At 44.0% G+C, this 18,520-nt stretch overlaps 2 pseudogenes; one reads left to right on the forward strand and one right to left on the reverse strand.

Moving 5' to 3' along the window:
- The window catches only part of LOC135887575 (zinc finger protein 271-like), a 167,661-nt pseudogene that overhangs the window by 53,749 nt on the left and 95,392 nt on the right, over positions 1 to 18,520 (forward strand).
- LOC135888092 (olfactory receptor 6X1-like) lies at positions 14,221 to 15,175 on the reverse strand (annotated as a pseudogene).

Consider the following 18,520-nt stretch of genomic DNA (forward strand, 5'->3'; position numbering starts at 1 on the left):
CACTTAGCCCATCTCTGTCTTCCATGAACTTCATTCTGGGGCATAAGGACAATAAAAGGCCCATGCATCATTGGAGTCCCACATCAGTCCTCAGAGAACAGTGTTCCTTTGGGAACAGGCCTTGTTCTGCTGCCTCTCCAAAGGGTTGAATTTTACCCTGAGAGGTTTAGGGCTTTGGTCGCTGCAATTTTAATGTCTGTTCTTCAAATCAAATCGGGATTGGAAAGCAGCATGGTCTGCTGGCTAGACCACTGCATGGGGAATCAGGAAATTCTGGTTCTGTTCTTGGTTGTGACATTGATCTACAATGTGAAGTCAAGTCAGTGACTTCCCCTGTCTCTGATTCCTTTGTTGGGCTTGTCTGTTTAGAGTGAAACCTGCTCAACGCAAGGCCTGTCTGCTGTGGTGTGTATGGGCAGCACCCAGCACACTGGGACCCTGTGTGTTCGCACCCTTAAGGTGTTATGGAAATGCCAATAATAATGGCCTGTGGATTTGAATGGCAGAAAGGACCATTTTTGTTTGAGCCAGAGCGTATCATTTGAGCTACAGTATATCTATCTGATATCCGTGACAATGCTGGACAGGGAGGGAGGTGATCTGGATTCTAATCCTAATATGCCACCAATTTGCAATGGCCGAGCGGAAACACAAATTCCTTTGATTAAATTTAAATAAATAAATTTGTTAGTCTCTAAGCCTCTAAGGTGCCACAAGTACTCCTGTTCTTTTTACAAATTCCTTTGGTGCAGTGGTCTCCAGAGGGCAGCAGAACTTGGGGAATGGGACAGAGAAGTCTATTGTGTAGTGTCCACACGGAAGCAGCGAATGGTCAGGAAGTGATAGCATGCGGTGCCCTGTACAATGACCAGGAGTTGATAACACAGGTAGGGGAATGAGATAGAAGTTGCTATACCCGCTACTGAGCAAGTCACAGTAGCAGAGTTTTTGAAGGACAGAGATCTAGCAGCTCTTCCTTCAGCTGCAGCTGTGGTCAGCTGTGAAAACCACATAGCGTTTCTCTTTCATTTGAGATTCCAGCTTAAAGTCTGCGGTTTCCCCACTGCCTCCTGCCTTGTTAACTAAAATACATATGAAAGAGAGATTTTAAGAGTGACTGTCCGATTGTCCTCCTGTGTGCAATTTTTAAGGGATAAACGTTTGAATGAAAGACTATCGACATAAAACTGTCTTGCAATTAATAGCTTTGCTTTTGCTGAACTCGATGTTCCGGAAGGGAACAACTATCACCAGGCAACCTTAATTTGCATTTTTTGACATTTAAACCACTCTCATTAAAGCCTCAGTTATCTCTGCTTTTCTGATCATCAGTTAGCCTTACTTATAAATAATAAGATTTTTGTCATGGTTATTTTTAGTAAAGTCATGGACAGGCCACAGGCAATAAACAAAAATTCATGGAGCCCATGACCTGTCTGTGATTTACTAAAAGATAACCGGGGGGCAGGGATAGGTGGGGGGGAGGAATGGAGTCCCATGAGCGGGGTGTGATGGACAGGCTGAGCTTCCCCGCCATGGTAGGGGGGCACAGCCCCGGCTCCAGTGACCCCAGCGGGGGTGAAGCCACGGGGGGCAGACAGCCCCCGCTCCAGGGACCCCAGCGGGGGGTGCGGCCACAGGGGGCATACAGCCCCTGCTCCAGGGACCCCAGCGGGGGTGCAGCCACGGGGGACACACAGCCCCGGCTCCAGGGACCCTGGGGGGGGGGTGAAGCCATGGGGCACACACAGCCCCCGCTCCAGGGACCCCAGCGGGGGCGCGGCCATGGGGATCAGACAGCCCCCGATCCAGGGATCCCAGCGGGGGCGCAGCCACGGGGGGCACACAGCCCTGGCTCCAGGGACGCCAGCAGGGGCACGGCCACGGGGGGCACACAGCCCCGGCTCCAGGGACCCCAGCGGGGGCACACCCACAGGGGGCACACAGCCCCTGCTCCAGGAACCCCAGCAGGGGGACGTAGCCACGGGATGCACGCAGCCCCGGCTCCAGGGACCCCAGCAGGGGTGCAGCCACGGGGGGACACAGCCCCCGCTCCAGAGCTGGCCGCGGCTGCAGGACAGGAGTGCATGGCCCCAGCTACAGACCCTGCCAAGTGCCCGCTGCAGCCAGGGGAGAGGGGGAGCATGGCCCTGGGAAGCCACGATGGGGGCGCATGGCCCCCGGTGCAGCCACGGGGCTGGGGCTGCAGGGTCCTGGTTCCAGCCAGCCCCAGTTGCAGGGCTCACAGTCCCGCCTCTTCCTCCTGAAACCCTAGAAGTCACGGAGGTCTGGTAAAGTCACGGAATCCATGACTGCCATGACTAAACTGTAGCCTTATTGATAAAGTGCCTGGGTGCGAATGTTATTTAATAATAACATTACAGCAGAGAGCATTCGAACCCCTCTCCCAGGGTCACACCGAGTCAATGGGACTAAGGGGCCCTAAGTTGCTTTTGAAAATGGGACCCGTGTAAAAGTTTTAAAAGCACCTAAGTCACTTGAGATCCTTAGGTGGCTAAATACTTCTAAAAATCTGCTGTTAACTCCCACTGATTTCAACTTCTAATGGGACTTAGGGCCAGATTTTTAAAGGCAAGTGGGTGCTTAAGTCCCATTTTCAAATGAGACTTGGGCATTTGAAACCTTAATTTTTTTTTTCAATTAAAGTTAGGCTCTTAATTGTCTAAAGGGACAGATTTTTTTTCCAGTATATGTGTGCATAAAGGTGCAGATATGCACTTAATGGGATTTTCACATTGAAATCCTTTTGAAAGTCCCACTAGGCATGTGTGTGCATCTTTAGATGCCATATTTCTTTAAAAATCTGACCCTAAATCAATTGTAAAAATGGAACTTAGGATCCTAAGTCATTTTGATGCATCTGAATATTTTACCCATGACTCTGTCTTTGACCTCCATTTCATTCCTTGATCTTTGCAAATTACGAATCACAATGTAAAGTTTTCAGACTCTTTTGAAGTGAACCACCCTTCCCCATCTGAGCGTGTCTTTGAAGACATCTCTTACTTTCTCATTCCTGAGGCTGTATATGTATATGGGTTTAGCAAAGGGTAAGCACTGTGTGAAGAATGGCTGCTGCTTTGTACATTCCTGATGAGTGGCTCTTTTGGGATAATATGTACATGAAAATGGAACAGCAGTAGAAGTTGGACATCACTGTTGTTAGGAGAAAAGAGCTAAGCACCACAATGGAAGTGTATAGGGAACTCACTCATTCAATGAGGTGTGTGGGTCTGTACAAACCAGTTTCAAAATGGATCTTATGCCACAGAAATGGTTAATGACATTGGGGCCTGTCAGGGTTCCTTCCCCACTCTGAACTCTGGGGTAGAGATGTGGGGACCCGCATGAAAGACCCCCCCCCTAAGCTTATTTCTACCAGCTTAGGTTAAAAACTTCCCCAAGGCACAAATTCTTCCTTGTCCTTGGATGGTATCGCTGCCTCCACCAAGTGAGTTAGATAAAGATTCAGGAAAAGGATCACTTGGAGTTCCTGTTTCCCCAAAATATCCCCACCCAAGCCCCTTCACCCCCTTTCCTGGGGAGGCTTGAGAATAATCTACCAATGAAATAGGTTAACCAAGTGAGCACAGATCAGACCCTTGGGTTTTTAGGACACTAAAAACCAATCAGATTCTTAAAAACAGAACTTTATTATAAAGAAAAAATGTAAAAGAAGCACCTCTGTAAAATCAGGATGGGAGGTAATTTTACAGGGTAGTAAGAGTTAAAACACAGAGGATTCCTCTCTAGGAAAAACTTTAAAGTTACAAAAAACAGGAATAAACCTCCCTGTTAGCACAGGGAAAATTCACATGCTAAAACAAAAGATAATCTGATGCATGTCCTTGCTATTATTTACAATTTATAATCTTAGATGCTTATTTCAGATATGGCTTTAGGAGGTGTATTTTTCCTGCCCTGGTCCCTCTCTGTCCTGGAGAGAACAACAAAGAGAGCACACACACACAAAAAAACCCTTTCCCAACAGATTTGAAAGGATCTTCTCCCCTTATTGGTCCTTTTGGTCAGGTGCCAACCAAGTTATTTGCGCTTCTTAACCCTTTACAGGTCAAGGAGGGATTTTATGCTGCCCTTAGCTGTATATTCATGACAGGGCAGCAGAATGGCAAGCGGGACACCTGGATGGTTGGGCAGAGAACTGATATAAAGGCTGCCAACCAAGTGCCAATAATCAACTGGAGAGTCAACTTCCCATTCATGATGCTGGGGTAGTGCAAATGACTTACAAATAACTATGTATCTATCAAAGGACATTACAGCTACCAGGATATCTGCTGGGAGAGCAATAAAGCAGTGCACAGACAATCCAGGAAGTTTTTGAAAAGTGTAGGGGACAACTTCCTGGTGCAAGTGCTGGAGGAACCAACTAGGGGCAGAGCTCTTCTAGACCTGCTGCTCACAAACCAGGAAGAATTAGTAGGGGAACCAAAAGTGGATGGGAACCTGGGAAGCAGTGACCATGAGATAGTCGAGTTCAGGATCCTGACACAAAGAAGAAAGGAGAGCAGCAGAATAGACTGGACTTCAGAAAAGCAGACTTTCACTCCCTCAGGGAACATGGGCAAGATACGCTGGGAGAATAACATGAGGGGGAAAGGAGTCCAGGAGAGCTGGCTGTATTTTAAAGAACCTTATTGAGATTGCAGGAAAAAAACATCCCGATGTGTAGAAAGAACAGTAAACAGTGAAAGCCTTTCTGATCTTAAACACAAAAAAGAAGCTTACAAGGAGTGGAAGATTGGACAAATGACCAGGGAGGAGTATAAAAATATTGCTCAGGCATGCAGGAGTGGAATCAGGAAGGCCAAAATCACACTTGGAATTGCAGCTAGCAAGAGATGTTAAGAGTAACAAGAAGGGTTTCTTCAGGTATGTTAGCAACAAGAAGAAAGTCAAGGAATGTTTGGGCCCCTTACTGAATGAGGGAGGCAACCTAGTGACAGAGGATGTGGAAAAAGCTAATATACTCAATGCTTTTTTTGCCTCTGTCTTCACGAACAAGGTCAGGTCCCAGACTGCTGCACTGGGCAGCACAGCATGGGGAGGAGGTGACCAACCCTATGTGGAGAAAGAAGTGGTTCAGGACTATTTAGAAAAACTGGATGAGTACAAGTCTATGGGGCCGGATGCGCTGCATCCGAGGGTGCTAAAGGAGTTAGCGGATGTGATTGTAGAGCCATAGGCCATTATCTTTGAAAACTCATAGCGATCGGGGGAGGTCCTGGATGACTGGAAAAAGGCTAATGTAGTGCCCATCTTTAACAAAGGGAAGGAGGAGGATCCGGGGAACTACAGGCCAGTCAGCCTCACCTCAGTCCCTGGAAAAATCATGGAGCAGGTCCTCAAGGAATCAATTCTGAAGCACTTGGAGGAGAGGAAAGTAATCAGGAACAGTCAGCATGGATTCACCAAGGGCAAGTCATGCCTGACTAACCTAATTGGCTTCTATGAGGAGATAACTGGGTCTGTGGATGAGGGGAAAGTAGTGGATTTGTTATTCCTTGACTTTAGCAAAGCTTTTGATACAGTCTCCCACAATATTCTTGCCAGCAAGTTAAAGAAGTATGGGCTGGATGAATGGACTATAAGGTGGATAGAAAGCTGGCTAGATCATCGGGCTCAATGGGTAGTGATCAATGGCTCCATGTCTAGTTGGCAGCCGGTTTCAAGCGGAGTGCCCCAAGGGTCGGTCCTGGGGCCGGTTTTGTTCAATATCTTCATTAATGATCTGGAGGATGGTATGGACTGCACTCTCAGTAAGTTTGCACATGACACTAAAGTGGGATGAGTGGTAGATACTCTGGAGGGTAGGGATAGGATACAGAGGGACTTAGACAAATTAGAGGATTGGGCCAAAAGAAACCTGATGAAGTTCAACAAGGACAAGTGCAGAGTCCTGCACTTAGGATGGAAGAATCTCATTCTCATTCACTGTTACAGACTAGGGACCGAATGGCTAGGAAACAGTTCTGCAGAAAAGGACCTAGGGTTTACAGTGGACGAGAAGCTGGATATGAGTCAACAGTGTGCCCTTGTTGCCAAGAAGACTAACGGCATTTTGGGCTGTATAAGTAGGGGCATTGCCAGCAGGTCGAGGGACGTGATCATTCCCCTCTATTCGACATTGGTGAGGCCTCATTTGGAGTACTGTGTCCAGTTTTGGGTCCCACACTACAAGAAGGATGTGGAAAAATTGGAAAGAGTCCAGCGGAGGGCAACAAAAATGATTAGGGGGCTGGAGCACATGACATGAGGAGAGGCTGAAGGAACTGGGATTGTTCAGTCTGCAGAAGAGAAGAATGAGGGGGGATTTAATAGCTGCTTTCAACTACCTGAAAAGGGGTTCCAAAGAGGATGGATCTAGACTGTTCTCAGTAGTACCAGATGACAGAACAAGGAGTAATGGTCTCAAGTTGCAGTTGGGGAGGTTTAGGTTGGATATTAGGAAAAACTTTTTTACTAGGAGGATGGTGAAGCACTGGAATGGGTTACCTAGGGAGGTGGTGGAATCTCCTTCCTTAGAGGTTTTTAAGGTCAGGCTTGACAAAGCCCTGGCTGGGATGATTTATTTGTGATTGGTCCCGCTTTGAGCAGGGGGTGGACTAGATGACCTCCTGAGGTCCCTTCCAACCCTGATATTCTATGATTCTATGAGTCTATGATGTATTCTGAGGTCCTAAGGAAGAAATAGAAATAGGTTTGGATGAAACATCCACTGAAAGAAATAGCTTGATGTGCCGACATAAGATTCATCATTGCCATGGTGAATCATATCCCCGAGATGGACAAGTTGCAGAGAAACCAGTGTGTCAGTGTGTAGATCACCAGAAGAAGTAGGAAGACCAGGATCTTTAATCTGGAGTTGCTCGGAATCCTACTATTATGAATTCCTTCACTCTGATTTGGTTCTCAGTCTCTATGGCTTCATTTCTCACTCCGCTGCATAAAGAAGAGAAGGAAGATTCAATCAGCATGACTTTTTATTTGAAAAATCCCATTTCAATGATAAAGCAATAAAAGGGAGTTGTCGAACTTTCCCTGAAATTCAGTGGGATTTGTGTGCTTTCTTTCTTTGGTGTTGCTTTTTTCAATGTAATAATGATCTGAGATGGATTAATAATCTTTGAGGAAATAATTCCAAATGAGCCTGTTATGTGGCCAAGAGTAATGTAGCCCTCTACAGCATATAGAAAGAAGACCCATTTACCACACTGGGTAAATGTTGAAGAGAAGGTAGTTTGGTCCCTTCCGCTGTACCTGGTGGAATGCTGACAATATTCATTCTCAAACTAACTTTCCAGACCTCTTTCCTTTTATATGGCAAAAGACAAAGAAAATTATGTTTGCAGGGAAAAATACTTTCCCGCAATTATTTCACCATGGATTCGTTTTTCCTTACTACTGATAGAATTTCTTTTATAGTCCTTAATTTATCTTATCCATGAGTATAAAGGAATCTCTCATGTAGTTATTATTACTAATAGCTTTAAAAACTGATAGTTCTTAACGAGCTAAAAACATATTTCAATGGGTCATAATTTCATCTATGATAGAACCCATCTGTAATAACAAGTACCCCCTAATAATCACTCTGTTTTGTTTATGACATGTCTGAAGACACTTTTCAGTAGTTTAAGGGTTCTCCTCCCTGGACACCTCGACTACATTGGTAAAGTCAGAGTAAAACATTACACATATTCCATCACTTTCTCTTTCAGTTTAACAGAAGGACAAAACTTTTTAGATTTAATATATATCTGGCAATAAATGTATTGATACACATGTAAGCAGAGTCATGATGAGCTCTACCCTGACATCTGGTGGTGAATTATGGCGAGTGTAGAAAAGAACTCCAGGGGCTGATCTTGTTTGCATAGACACACCCACCCTCCTGGCATGAGACAACAGCAGCTGATAGTGGATACTTTGGATGGGGTGGGATCCCCAGTTTCTCTGTTATTGGGGCAGGAGGAATAAAGTGTTGTTACCCTGATTATGTGAATCAAGGACAATGAAACTGTTTTATGACAGAGGGTCGCACCATCACCTAAGTAGCACTCGCTAGACAAGGGACATGGGTTTCACAATCCTGTGAATTGAGAAAAGATGGGGACAGGTATTTGTACCTGATGGTATGTCCTCTCCCTCTCTTTGAGGGCCCAAAACACCAATTGCACCATCTCCTCTCTCCACTGTTGAATGTCAGAGCTAACTTTGATTCCATTAGGAATCTAGTTACAGGTTGCTGAGCTGAATTCACTTTGGGCTAATGGTGCACCAGCACTGGGGCTCCCCTACTACGAGCTGAGCTCACTAAGAGCTGAGCTCACTGAGTGTTGTGTTAACTAATGGGGGAGCCTGAAGCTATATTGCTAAGCGGCTGGCGGAGCAGTTTGCGGGGACGGATGGAGGAGTGGCGTGGAGCCTTGCGGGGACAGTTGGAGCGGCCCAAGGAATGTCGAGCGGAGCCGTTTGCGGGGATGGCTGGAGGGGCTCACAGGTGGGTGAGCGGAGCAGCTCGTAGAGCAGAGCAGTTCGTGGGACGGCAGGAAGTGGACTGGCTCGTGGTGAAGGCTGCGGCGGAACCCCACGGAGAGATGGCCGGTCAGCCTCGGGTCACGTAAGATGTCCCTTAACACCCTGTGTGCCCCCTTTTACTCTGGGGCTGCACTGACCAGGGACAGAGACTTTGGGGGTTGTTGGACTTTTGGGACTTTGGGTGGTTGCTGGACCCAAGAGACTTTGGGGGTGTTGGACTTTGGGGACTCTGGGTGATTTTTGGGTTGCTGGATTCAAGAACCAAAGGGAAAGGACACGGCCCAATTTGCTGGGGTGGGTCTTTTGCTCATGGTTTCTGTTATGAATCCTGTTTGTGGTGTTTTTTCCAATTTAATGCTGATGTCGTTAACTCATGTTATTAAACATTTTCTGCTACACTCAGACTCCGTGCTTGCGAGAGAGGAAGTATTGCCTCTTGGAGGCGCCCGGGGGTGATATGTAATTGTCCCAGGTCACTGGGTGGGGGCTCAAGCCGGTTTTGCATTGCGTTATTGAAACGGAACCCCTAGATACAGAACCCGGCCCTTGTTGCTGCCAACTTAGATGGGCAGAAGGGTTACACACACAAAAGGGTTTTTGTAAATAAATGAAGATATATATATATATATATATATATATATATATATATATATATAATTCAAATGAATTACAAGAGTTCAACATATAAAAAGTTATTTACTAACATCAGCTTTTTAAAATCCCCAGCCTTATCTAATAAAAGAGAAGGGTAAGTGGCAACCAGAACATAGTCAATAAGACTCTACATGGTGAGCATACCTCAGAGCAATGGGGGCTTGTTATTCTAGCAGACAGAGGAATAATAAAACCTGTCGGATGGAAGTTAAAGCTAGAAAAATCCCAACCAGAATTAAAGCAGTGATTTTTAACAGTGAGGAGAATGAAGCATTCTGAAACCTCTCCAAGGGTAAGAGGGCTTCTTCATTACTTGTAATTCTTAAATCAAGAGAGGAATCTTTTACAAAAGCTATGTCAACCTGACCATGACTGAATATCTCCACTACACTGTCTGGATTCTGAAGACGCCTGTGCAATTTTGGGACCATCATGTAGATTCATACACAGACTGTGCTACAGATGTCCTAACATTTCATTAAAGCACCTAGAGCATTGCAGCAGATAGGTAGTTTTGAAAAATCAGCTCCATTGTTTTGGTTCTCGGTTGATTTACTTGCTGTGAAGCTGAAAGTACTTAGCATTAATACTAGTATTAAAGCTGGTCAACATTTTTACATCAAAACATTTTTCTCAGATACCTTTTTTTTAATTCCCCGTTCACTAAATTTTTTTTGCCATTTTCAGCAAAAATCTACAGGATTTCACTGCAAAGAAAAACCTTCGGCACCAAGTTTCAGAGCCTGGGTTCTAAGACAATCCCTGCTTGCCAGGTTTCAGAGCTGGGGCACCAGTCCAAGCCCCAGTGTCTACACTGCTATTTTTAGCCCCACAGGTTGAGCGTTAGGTGCATAACTGTGACATCCCCTAGGGTGCAAGCTGGACTTTTGAACAGCGGTGTCCTCTTAATGCTCCAGCCCAGGGTGTCTCTCACACTGCTTTGCTAAGGAAAAGCAGCGTCTCCGGGCTCTGCCCTCACAGAGCCATTACCATGTAAAGGCACACCCAAAGTTCCATGAATGCTCACCCGCATAGCTCTCAGTCCCAGCCTTGCACCCCAGAAACCTGCCTTACACTGCTCATCCCACCTTGGAAAGTGCACGCTCAAACCTCTCTCATTTTTATCAAAGAAAATGAATCTGCACCAGCCCTTGTTAACCTGAGCAGAGATTCCCCAAACATGTCAACAAAACTGGGTTAGATAGAATCACTTAATAAACTTCTTGTTTTTTTAACCAATTCTGACCTTTTATGCCTGTATCACTTAAAATTTGTCATCAGTTAAAAGAATAAAAGATAAAAATGCAATCTTATTCCTAAACCTTTACCAAGCTAAGTAAACTTTGAAGAAAACAACTTTGCTCACCCCTTTAGCTGTTGCAGGCAGTTCCCAGTTCTGCATACACTGGCTGGATTCCCTCCCCAGCTGGTGACCAATCCGTCCAGTTCCAAGTCTTTACTGAAACAAGATTACTTGAGAGCTGGGAGAGGTGCGAGGCCACGGTCTGGATATTTAAGGGGACACCCCACTGTTCTAAAGTCCAGCTTGTACTCTGGGGGATGTCACACTACCTCCCAGCCTGAGTGAGCATATTTTCACCATATGATGGCTTCACAATCTAGATCCAAAATCACATAGTTAACAAACATACAATGTAAACAACGAGGAGTCCTTGTGGAAACTTAGAGACTAACAAATTTATTTGGGCATAAGCTTCAGTGGGCTATAACCCACTACATCAGATGCATGGAGTGCAAAAACAAACAAACAGTAAGCAGGTATAAAGCAGGTATACAGCACTCAAAAAGATGGGACTTGCCTTACCAAGTGGGGGTTCAGTGCTAACAAGGTCAATTCAATTAGGGTGGATGTGGCCCATTCCCAACAGTTGACAAGAAGGGGTGAGTATCAACAGAGGGAAAATTAGTTTTTGTAGTGACCCATCCACTCCCAGTCTTTATTCAGGCCTAATTTGATGGTGTCAAATTTGCAAATTAATTCCAGTTCTGCAGTTTCTTGTTGAAGTCTGTTTTTGAAGTTTTTTTGTTGAAGAATGGTGACTTTTAAGTCTGTTATTGAGTGACCAGGGAGATTGAAGTGCTCTCCTACCGGTTTTTGAATGTTGCAATTCTTGATGTCTGATTTGTGTCCATTTATTCTCTTGTGTAGAGAATGTACGGTTTGGCCAATGCACATGGCAGAGGGGCATTGCTGGCACAGGATGGCATATATCACATTGGTAGATGTGCAGGTGAACTAGCCCTTGACGGTGTGGCTGACAGTCAATAATAGACTTAAAAGTCGCCATTCTTCAACCAAAAAACGCTGTCTTCTCTATGGGCTAAGTATGCTTGGGGGATGCCCACTGGATCGGGGGCCTATGGGTGAGATAGGTGATGGGGTGCCTAATTAGAGAATTCCTCCGGTCCTTAGGTGTACATGAGGGCACTGAGGAACCTAGCTTTGTCGGGACTGTGGCAGATTTTTTTGCTGTCCACCAGTGGAAGTTTAGGATACGTCTACACTGCAATAAAAAGATACAGGTCACGGAGTCTCAGAGTCTCGGTCAACAGACTCAGACTCGCAGGCTGAAATAGCCGGGTATATGTTCAGGCACTGAAAGCCCGCATGAGGGGAGGTTCTCAGAGCCTGGGCTCCAACCCCAACCAGAACATCTACAACGGCTATTTTTAGCCCCATGAGCCTGAGTCATTGACCTGGGCTCTGAAACTCAGTGTCAAGGGTTTTTTATTGTGGTGTTGACACAGCCTTAGGTGCCTAGCCGATTGTATGCACAGAAAGTTATGTATGTAGGGGATTTAGGGACCTATAGGGCTAGGCAGCAGCTGGGCAGGTGTTTTGTGAATGCCAGTGATGCCTAAAAGTTGGACGTCGGTACCAATTTTTGCATCTCTGACACCTAACATCATTTAAATCTAGGAGGGTTCAGCATCTAAGCACTTTTAAAAACCCCACTAGGTGCCGAACTGCATTTTAGGCCCTTAGCTTAAGAAATCTGACCCTATTTATCTCCCTTAAGGTCACTGGAAAGTCCCATTCTCAATTCTTTGTGAATAACATTTGGTATTAGTCAAAACTCCCCAAAAAGTATTTACATAATTACTTAGACAAAACAAGACAATCAACTACAGAAATCATAGAATGCAGTTCCCAGTCTTGCAAACACTTGTGCATAGGAGTGCTTTGTGCACATAAATTGTTCCAGTGAAAGGACTAGGAGATGCACAGCCACCCAGTCACTCACATATACACGTGTTTACAGGAGTTTTCTGCTTTAGTCTTTACTTGACTGACACTCAGCCTGAGTTTTTAAAGTCTGGTGATTGCTTGTTCAAATCTACTTTAGGGGTGGAGGGGTCAAAATCTCAAACTAACAGAACTAATTATGCTATACAAGACAATTTGTAAATTCTAACACTGTATAATATAGTGGTTGCACTTACGTTACTATTAACATGTAACTAAATTATAAGTATGCGTTGTGAAATCTGTAATTAACTACTAAATTCACACAAATCAATGAGGAACTATCAGAGATAGCTGGAAAAAAACTAATGTTTTGTCAAAATTCGAAACATGACTTTACAATTTGAAAATGGACTGATTTTTCATGTTTTCAAATTTCCTGAAGCAGTTTTTTTAAAGTTTCTTGGGTTTTGAAAAATTGAAAATTCAAAACTTTAAAACTAAAATAGTACAATGGAGTATGAATGGTAATTTAACACAGTTTAACCTGAATTGTGTGCTGATAAAAATCATACCTTTTCATTGCAACGAGAAAACTATTTTTTTTTAAATCAACCTAACTCAAATGTGCCTAGAGCAGGGATCAGCAACCTTTGGCATGCGGCCCATCAGGGAAATCCGCTGGTGGGCCAGGATGGTTTGTTTACCTGCAGCGTCCGCAGGTTCGGCCAATCGCAGCGCCCACTGGCCACAGTTTGTTGCTCCAGGCCAATGGGGGCTGCGGGAAGCAGTGACCAGCAGATCCCTCAGCCCACGCTGCTTCCCGCAGCCCCCATTGGCCTGGAATGACGAACCGTGGCCAGGGGGGGCTGCGATCGGCCGAACCTGCGAACGCTGCAGGTAAACAAACCATCCTGGCCCACCAGCGGATTTCCCTGGTGGGCCGCATGCCAAAGGTTGCCGACCCCTGGCCTCGAGTAATATGTAATTCTTTTGTTTATTTATTTATTTATTTTGGAAATTTAAAGAAAATAATGTTTTAAAATGTATAGAACAAAACCAAGAAATAAAGGAATTATGTATAGTCTTATTTCTAATATTTCAGCATTAACAATATAGTAATATGAAGAGTACAAAATAATTGGTTTATATAATATTTAATAGAAATATATAAATCACTAAAGTTTGGCTTTTCAAGTAAGCCTAAGAGAATTAGGCAGCAAAGCCAAGGACCTTTCAAAGGGATTTGCATGTCTAGCTCCCTTAGGCAGTTTAGAAACCTCAACTTTTGTTCATGTTGTGTTTTTAACACCTTCAGGACATACTGAAAAATATTACAAAACTACTGGGTAAAAGCAGTGAAAAGGAATCATTGTTAATAAACATAGTAAATGCAACTGTAAAAATACACGCATGGAGCACACTATAAATTTCACATTTTATATAACCAACTTTTTACATAATCCAATTTCTACCTACAAATACATTAACCCAGCCTTTGACATTTTAGATCCAAAATGCATTTTTAAAAAATAATGCTACTAGAAGCTCTGAATTTATTTGAGGCCAAAGTCACAAGTATATAAAATGTATATAAAATGAAAATCCAAATCAATGGATTAAAAACACTGCTAAAATCTGCAAGATATTATCATGGTGAACACAATCCACAGATCCAAATCCAGAAGCTATACATTAAAATTCCACCTTCATCTGATCCTTAGCCTCGCTCAGAACAGTAGGGAAACCTCGCTTATTGTGTTTGGGTTTAAATCTTAGTTCTTACAGCCCAGAGAATCGTAAATGTGTAGGGATTTCTTTTTCCTGTTTATCATTTTGCTCAGGGACTCTTTGAACACTGTGTTTGGGATGGTATAGATGAAAGGGTCTAAAACTGGAACTAGGACTGTGTTGAGTAAGGAGACCACCTTGTTTATCCTAAAGGAAGAATGAGTCAGGGTCTCATATACATAAATATCAGTGCCCCATAAAATATATTAACCACTGTCAGATGAGCAGCACAAGTAGAAAAAGCCTTTTTTTGGTCAGTGGAGGAAGGGATCTGGATGATAGTAGATATGATAAAGATGTATGATGTCAACGTGAAAAGAAATGCACTGCCCTGCAGTATGACAGTTGTTATAAAACCTGTGAACTCTATGATGGATGTGTCAACACAAGACAGTTTCAGAAGTGGCCCAAGGTCACAATAGAAATGGTCAACTCGATCGTCTCTGCAGAACGGCAGGATCCACACTGGCAGCGAATGGAAGAAGATGAGCACAATTCCTCCAAGCCAACCTAGAAATGGAAACAGACTCTGCTAGTCATGTTGGTGGCATGATGCAATGGTCGGCATATAGCCAAGTAGCGGTCGAAAGACATGGACGTCAGGATGACCGACTCCGTAGTGCCCAGGGAGAAATGGAGAAAAACTTGAGCCATGCAACAGGAAAAACAGATGGTTGTTCTGTCCGAGAGTAGGTTGGCCAGCATCTTTGGGACCACAAGGGTCGTGCTCGAGATCTCCAGCAAGGAGAGGTTACAGAGGAAGAAATACATCGGAGTGTCAAGTTTTTGATCAGCCCACACAACTGTGATGATGAGGCTGTTCCCCAAAAGAGTTAAGAGATACATGAATAAAATGACACCAAAGAACATCATCTGCATTCCATGAAGATTGGGAAATCCCAAGAGAATGAACTCACTGATCATTGTACCATTACCCATATTCTCTCTCGCTCTATCTCTCTCTCTCTCTCTCTAACGGGAATAAGAAATTAAGAAACATTTTAGATTTTACTACAAAGTATTAGTCTCAATTTAGTTATTTCATAATATTCTTTGCTAGTCTTTTCTGATGAATTCCTAGGGATATCCCAACATTTCTTTTTGGTACAGTTGTAAGGATAAATAAATGTAGTCGACTAGATTCATCCAAACTTGTGATCATTTCACTCATTTTCAAAGCAGATGCACCAGACTGAGTGAGAAATGAACTTGTATCCTAATTTGTGCCTTGAAGAGGGCAGATTTAATTCCTATGAGAAATATTTTGGTATTTTGCTGTTCTTTGGAGAAAGAAAAATCCTCATCAGGAAAACAAATATGTAATTAGTAAACGAAGAAGGGCTTAACCCTGTTGTCACCCATATAGTTAGACTTCCAGGCTTTGACTGGATCCGGGCCTCTAGGACCCCGTGAGGTGGGAGGATCTGAGAGCTAAGGCTGCAGCCCAAGCCCGGAAGTCGACACAGCAATGAAACAGCCCCGCTGCCGAGCCCCAAGAGCCCAAGTCGGTTTGGCTTTCGCCAGCCACAGGTGGCTAGTTGCTGTGTAGACATACCCCACTCTTTCACATCTTGGGTGAAATCTTGCAACTCTCTCACTTTTAGAAAAGAACCCAGAAAAACTGCCCCATATATAGCACCTGTTTGTCAGCACGCAGGTCTGACGGCATCTCAGGAACCTGCGTGTTGGCCCTTGTATTCAAGGGAGCCATGCCTGTTCCTATGACTTCCCATACGAGTATAAGACTCAGAGGATATTGCTGTCACTTGTCAAGGAGTGCCTGAGGAAAAAGAGTGCTCAGAGATGGGAGCTGTGTCTAAGCAGAGGTACTAAAGCTTTTAAAGGGCAATAAGTTTGAACAATTTGTAAACTGCCCCTTAGCTCAGCTTGGGACCAAGGGGCAGAGAAGTGATGTCAATTGTGTGTGGATCAGAGCTTAGATTTCCCATGTCAGCACCAAAAAGGGTTATTCCAATCTAAAAGCGACAGAACCGGATCATTGTACAGTGGGAGTGCTGTGGAACCCCTTAATCCAGCAACCTCCAATTAGCATCACAACCTCTACACCAGACGGCCTAGTGGCATCCCAATTTTGAAGCCATTATCCCTATGCACATGGGTTTTAGAGCAACTGGAATAATAACTTGAAGTCAGCTCCTAATTTGGGGTCTGTATCTAACGAACTCTCGGCCCAAATAACCTCAGTCGACTAACACTAACACTGGACCACATTAAACGTTGCAGTTTGCAAAACAATCTGACTATTTATATGCACTTTCGAGCACTGTGAAAGACTAACCCTTAAACCTGAAGCTTTGGTCCTACGACAAATTTACAAAAAGAGCACCTTAGCTGGAGTAGGCAGCATGCACAAGATGTGTTCTCAGAATGCTGCTGAGGTCTGGACCCAAACGTAGAAAACACGGGGTTAAACAGGCACAATCTGCCTGTTGGAGCCAGCCAGTTACACTGATGCAAGGCTGTCGGAAAACTCTCGGTTAAGCAAAGATGACCTTGTCCCGATGCCCATGTGCATGAGACTTTCTCCTGCTTGTCAGCCTACCCCCAACAACATGTTACTTTCTCTGGACACCAACAGAGATCGGTCCCGAGTGCGTTGGTATTGTTTGTGGCAGATCAGAGCCATAATCTGAGCCCCAGATGTGAGCAACAGAGTTACGACAACAGTAAAGTTTTGATCTCACATGGTATATTTCGGGGGGGCATTGACTCGGGAAACCCTCTCATAAATTACTGCCAAATGTGGAGCTTTAACCCTACCCAGGACCCCAACAAGACCTGACAATTTTCAGCAGCATCTGAGTAGGCAAGTGGAACTCTGAGCACTCAGGACAAAGGGTTATTTAACTGTAAGCGAATCTCAACCATAAATATAGCAGCGTTACATCTCCCCTGTAAGAGAGTGTTGGAAATATCCCCTACAGCAGACAGCATCCTCATCCCCTACATTCATTGCCCAACTGCCTTTGACTTTTAAAGGGTGCCCAATTCCCCTGGCTGCCTTTGACAATCTCACACACTCTACAGAACAAAACCATTCATGAGTTATCACCAGGAAGATATGTGCCAGCACATTCCAGGAACTGGGATAATAATCAGAAATTCCAAAAGCTCTCCTTTGTCTTGCAGAAGAGAACAGAAGTTGGTGAAGAATGCCACCTGATCTACGATAAAAACATTTTCTAAACTGCTCGGTTCTATAGAAGTAGAACTTAATTCCACTGAAACTCAACTAGGGCTCTAGGGTTTTTGCCGCCCCAGGCAAAAAAAAAAAAAAAAAAAAAAAAAACCTCCCAGAATGCCGCTCCTAGAACTGTGCTTCGGTTGCTGGTCCATAGAGCCGGTCCAGAACTCAACTTCACTATCCTTCAAAAATGTCAAAGTTTTACAAGGTTCAGTGAGTTTAACCCTGCCAATCTATAGATCACTGAACAAATGGATTCTCACCTCTCTTTTCAACTAACCTTTAGAATTAGTATTATATTCATATCAAAGGTAAAGGTTCAGAGATTTCAACCTTTCATACTTCTGTTATTGTCCTTTCCTTGAAGTAATCATTTCTGGGTGAGACTAAACTTTTTGTATTGGTTTCTAGCATTGTTTCTTGACTACACTCAAATATTGTTTGCTGGGAGTGACTGTTTTGTCTCTGCCTATGTCCCACCAGGAGTCCAATTTCTCCAACTCCCTACAGTTCCTCTTAATGAGGAGTTGCAAACTAGTGTCAGAGTTTCACTTGCTAATTAAAAAATGTATCAAACTTTTCACGTCTGAATTTTCGTTTCTCAATGAAGTCTATACAAGTTCTACTTGTGGATGTAATGCAGTTCCTCTCCAACCATGTATGTTTTTCTGTGAGTTCTTAAGCCCTGATTCTGCAAAGGAGTTAGGATGGGATTTTCAAAGGAGCTTACGGAATCGAGGCATCCAGATCTCACTGCGTTTCAGTTAGAGTTGGACACCTAACTCTTTTAGGCATGTTTGTCCCTTAGCTTTAAACAAAATTGAGTCCTTAGTCACAAGTATGGTCCTCTGGTCATGGAATACTGTGCCTCTAACTCAAGGGAGTTACCACTGCTAAAAAACTGTTTAAATTTCCCTAGTTTGTTTATGAGAAGATCATGTAAGAGAATATCTAAAGCCTCACTATAGTCAAGATATATCATATATATTGCTTCCCCCCATGCACAAGGCTTGTTACCTTGGCTAAAAGGCTATTAGGTTGGTTTGGGTTGAGGATCTCATGTATATAAAGATCACTGT

This window comes from Emys orbicularis, chromosome 13 (genome assembly GCF_028017835.1).
Source record: "Emys orbicularis isolate rEmyOrb1 chromosome 13, rEmyOrb1.hap1, whole genome shotgun sequence".
In the NCBI taxonomy this organism is placed as follows: Eukaryota; Metazoa; Chordata; order Testudines; family Emydidae; genus Emys; species Emys orbicularis.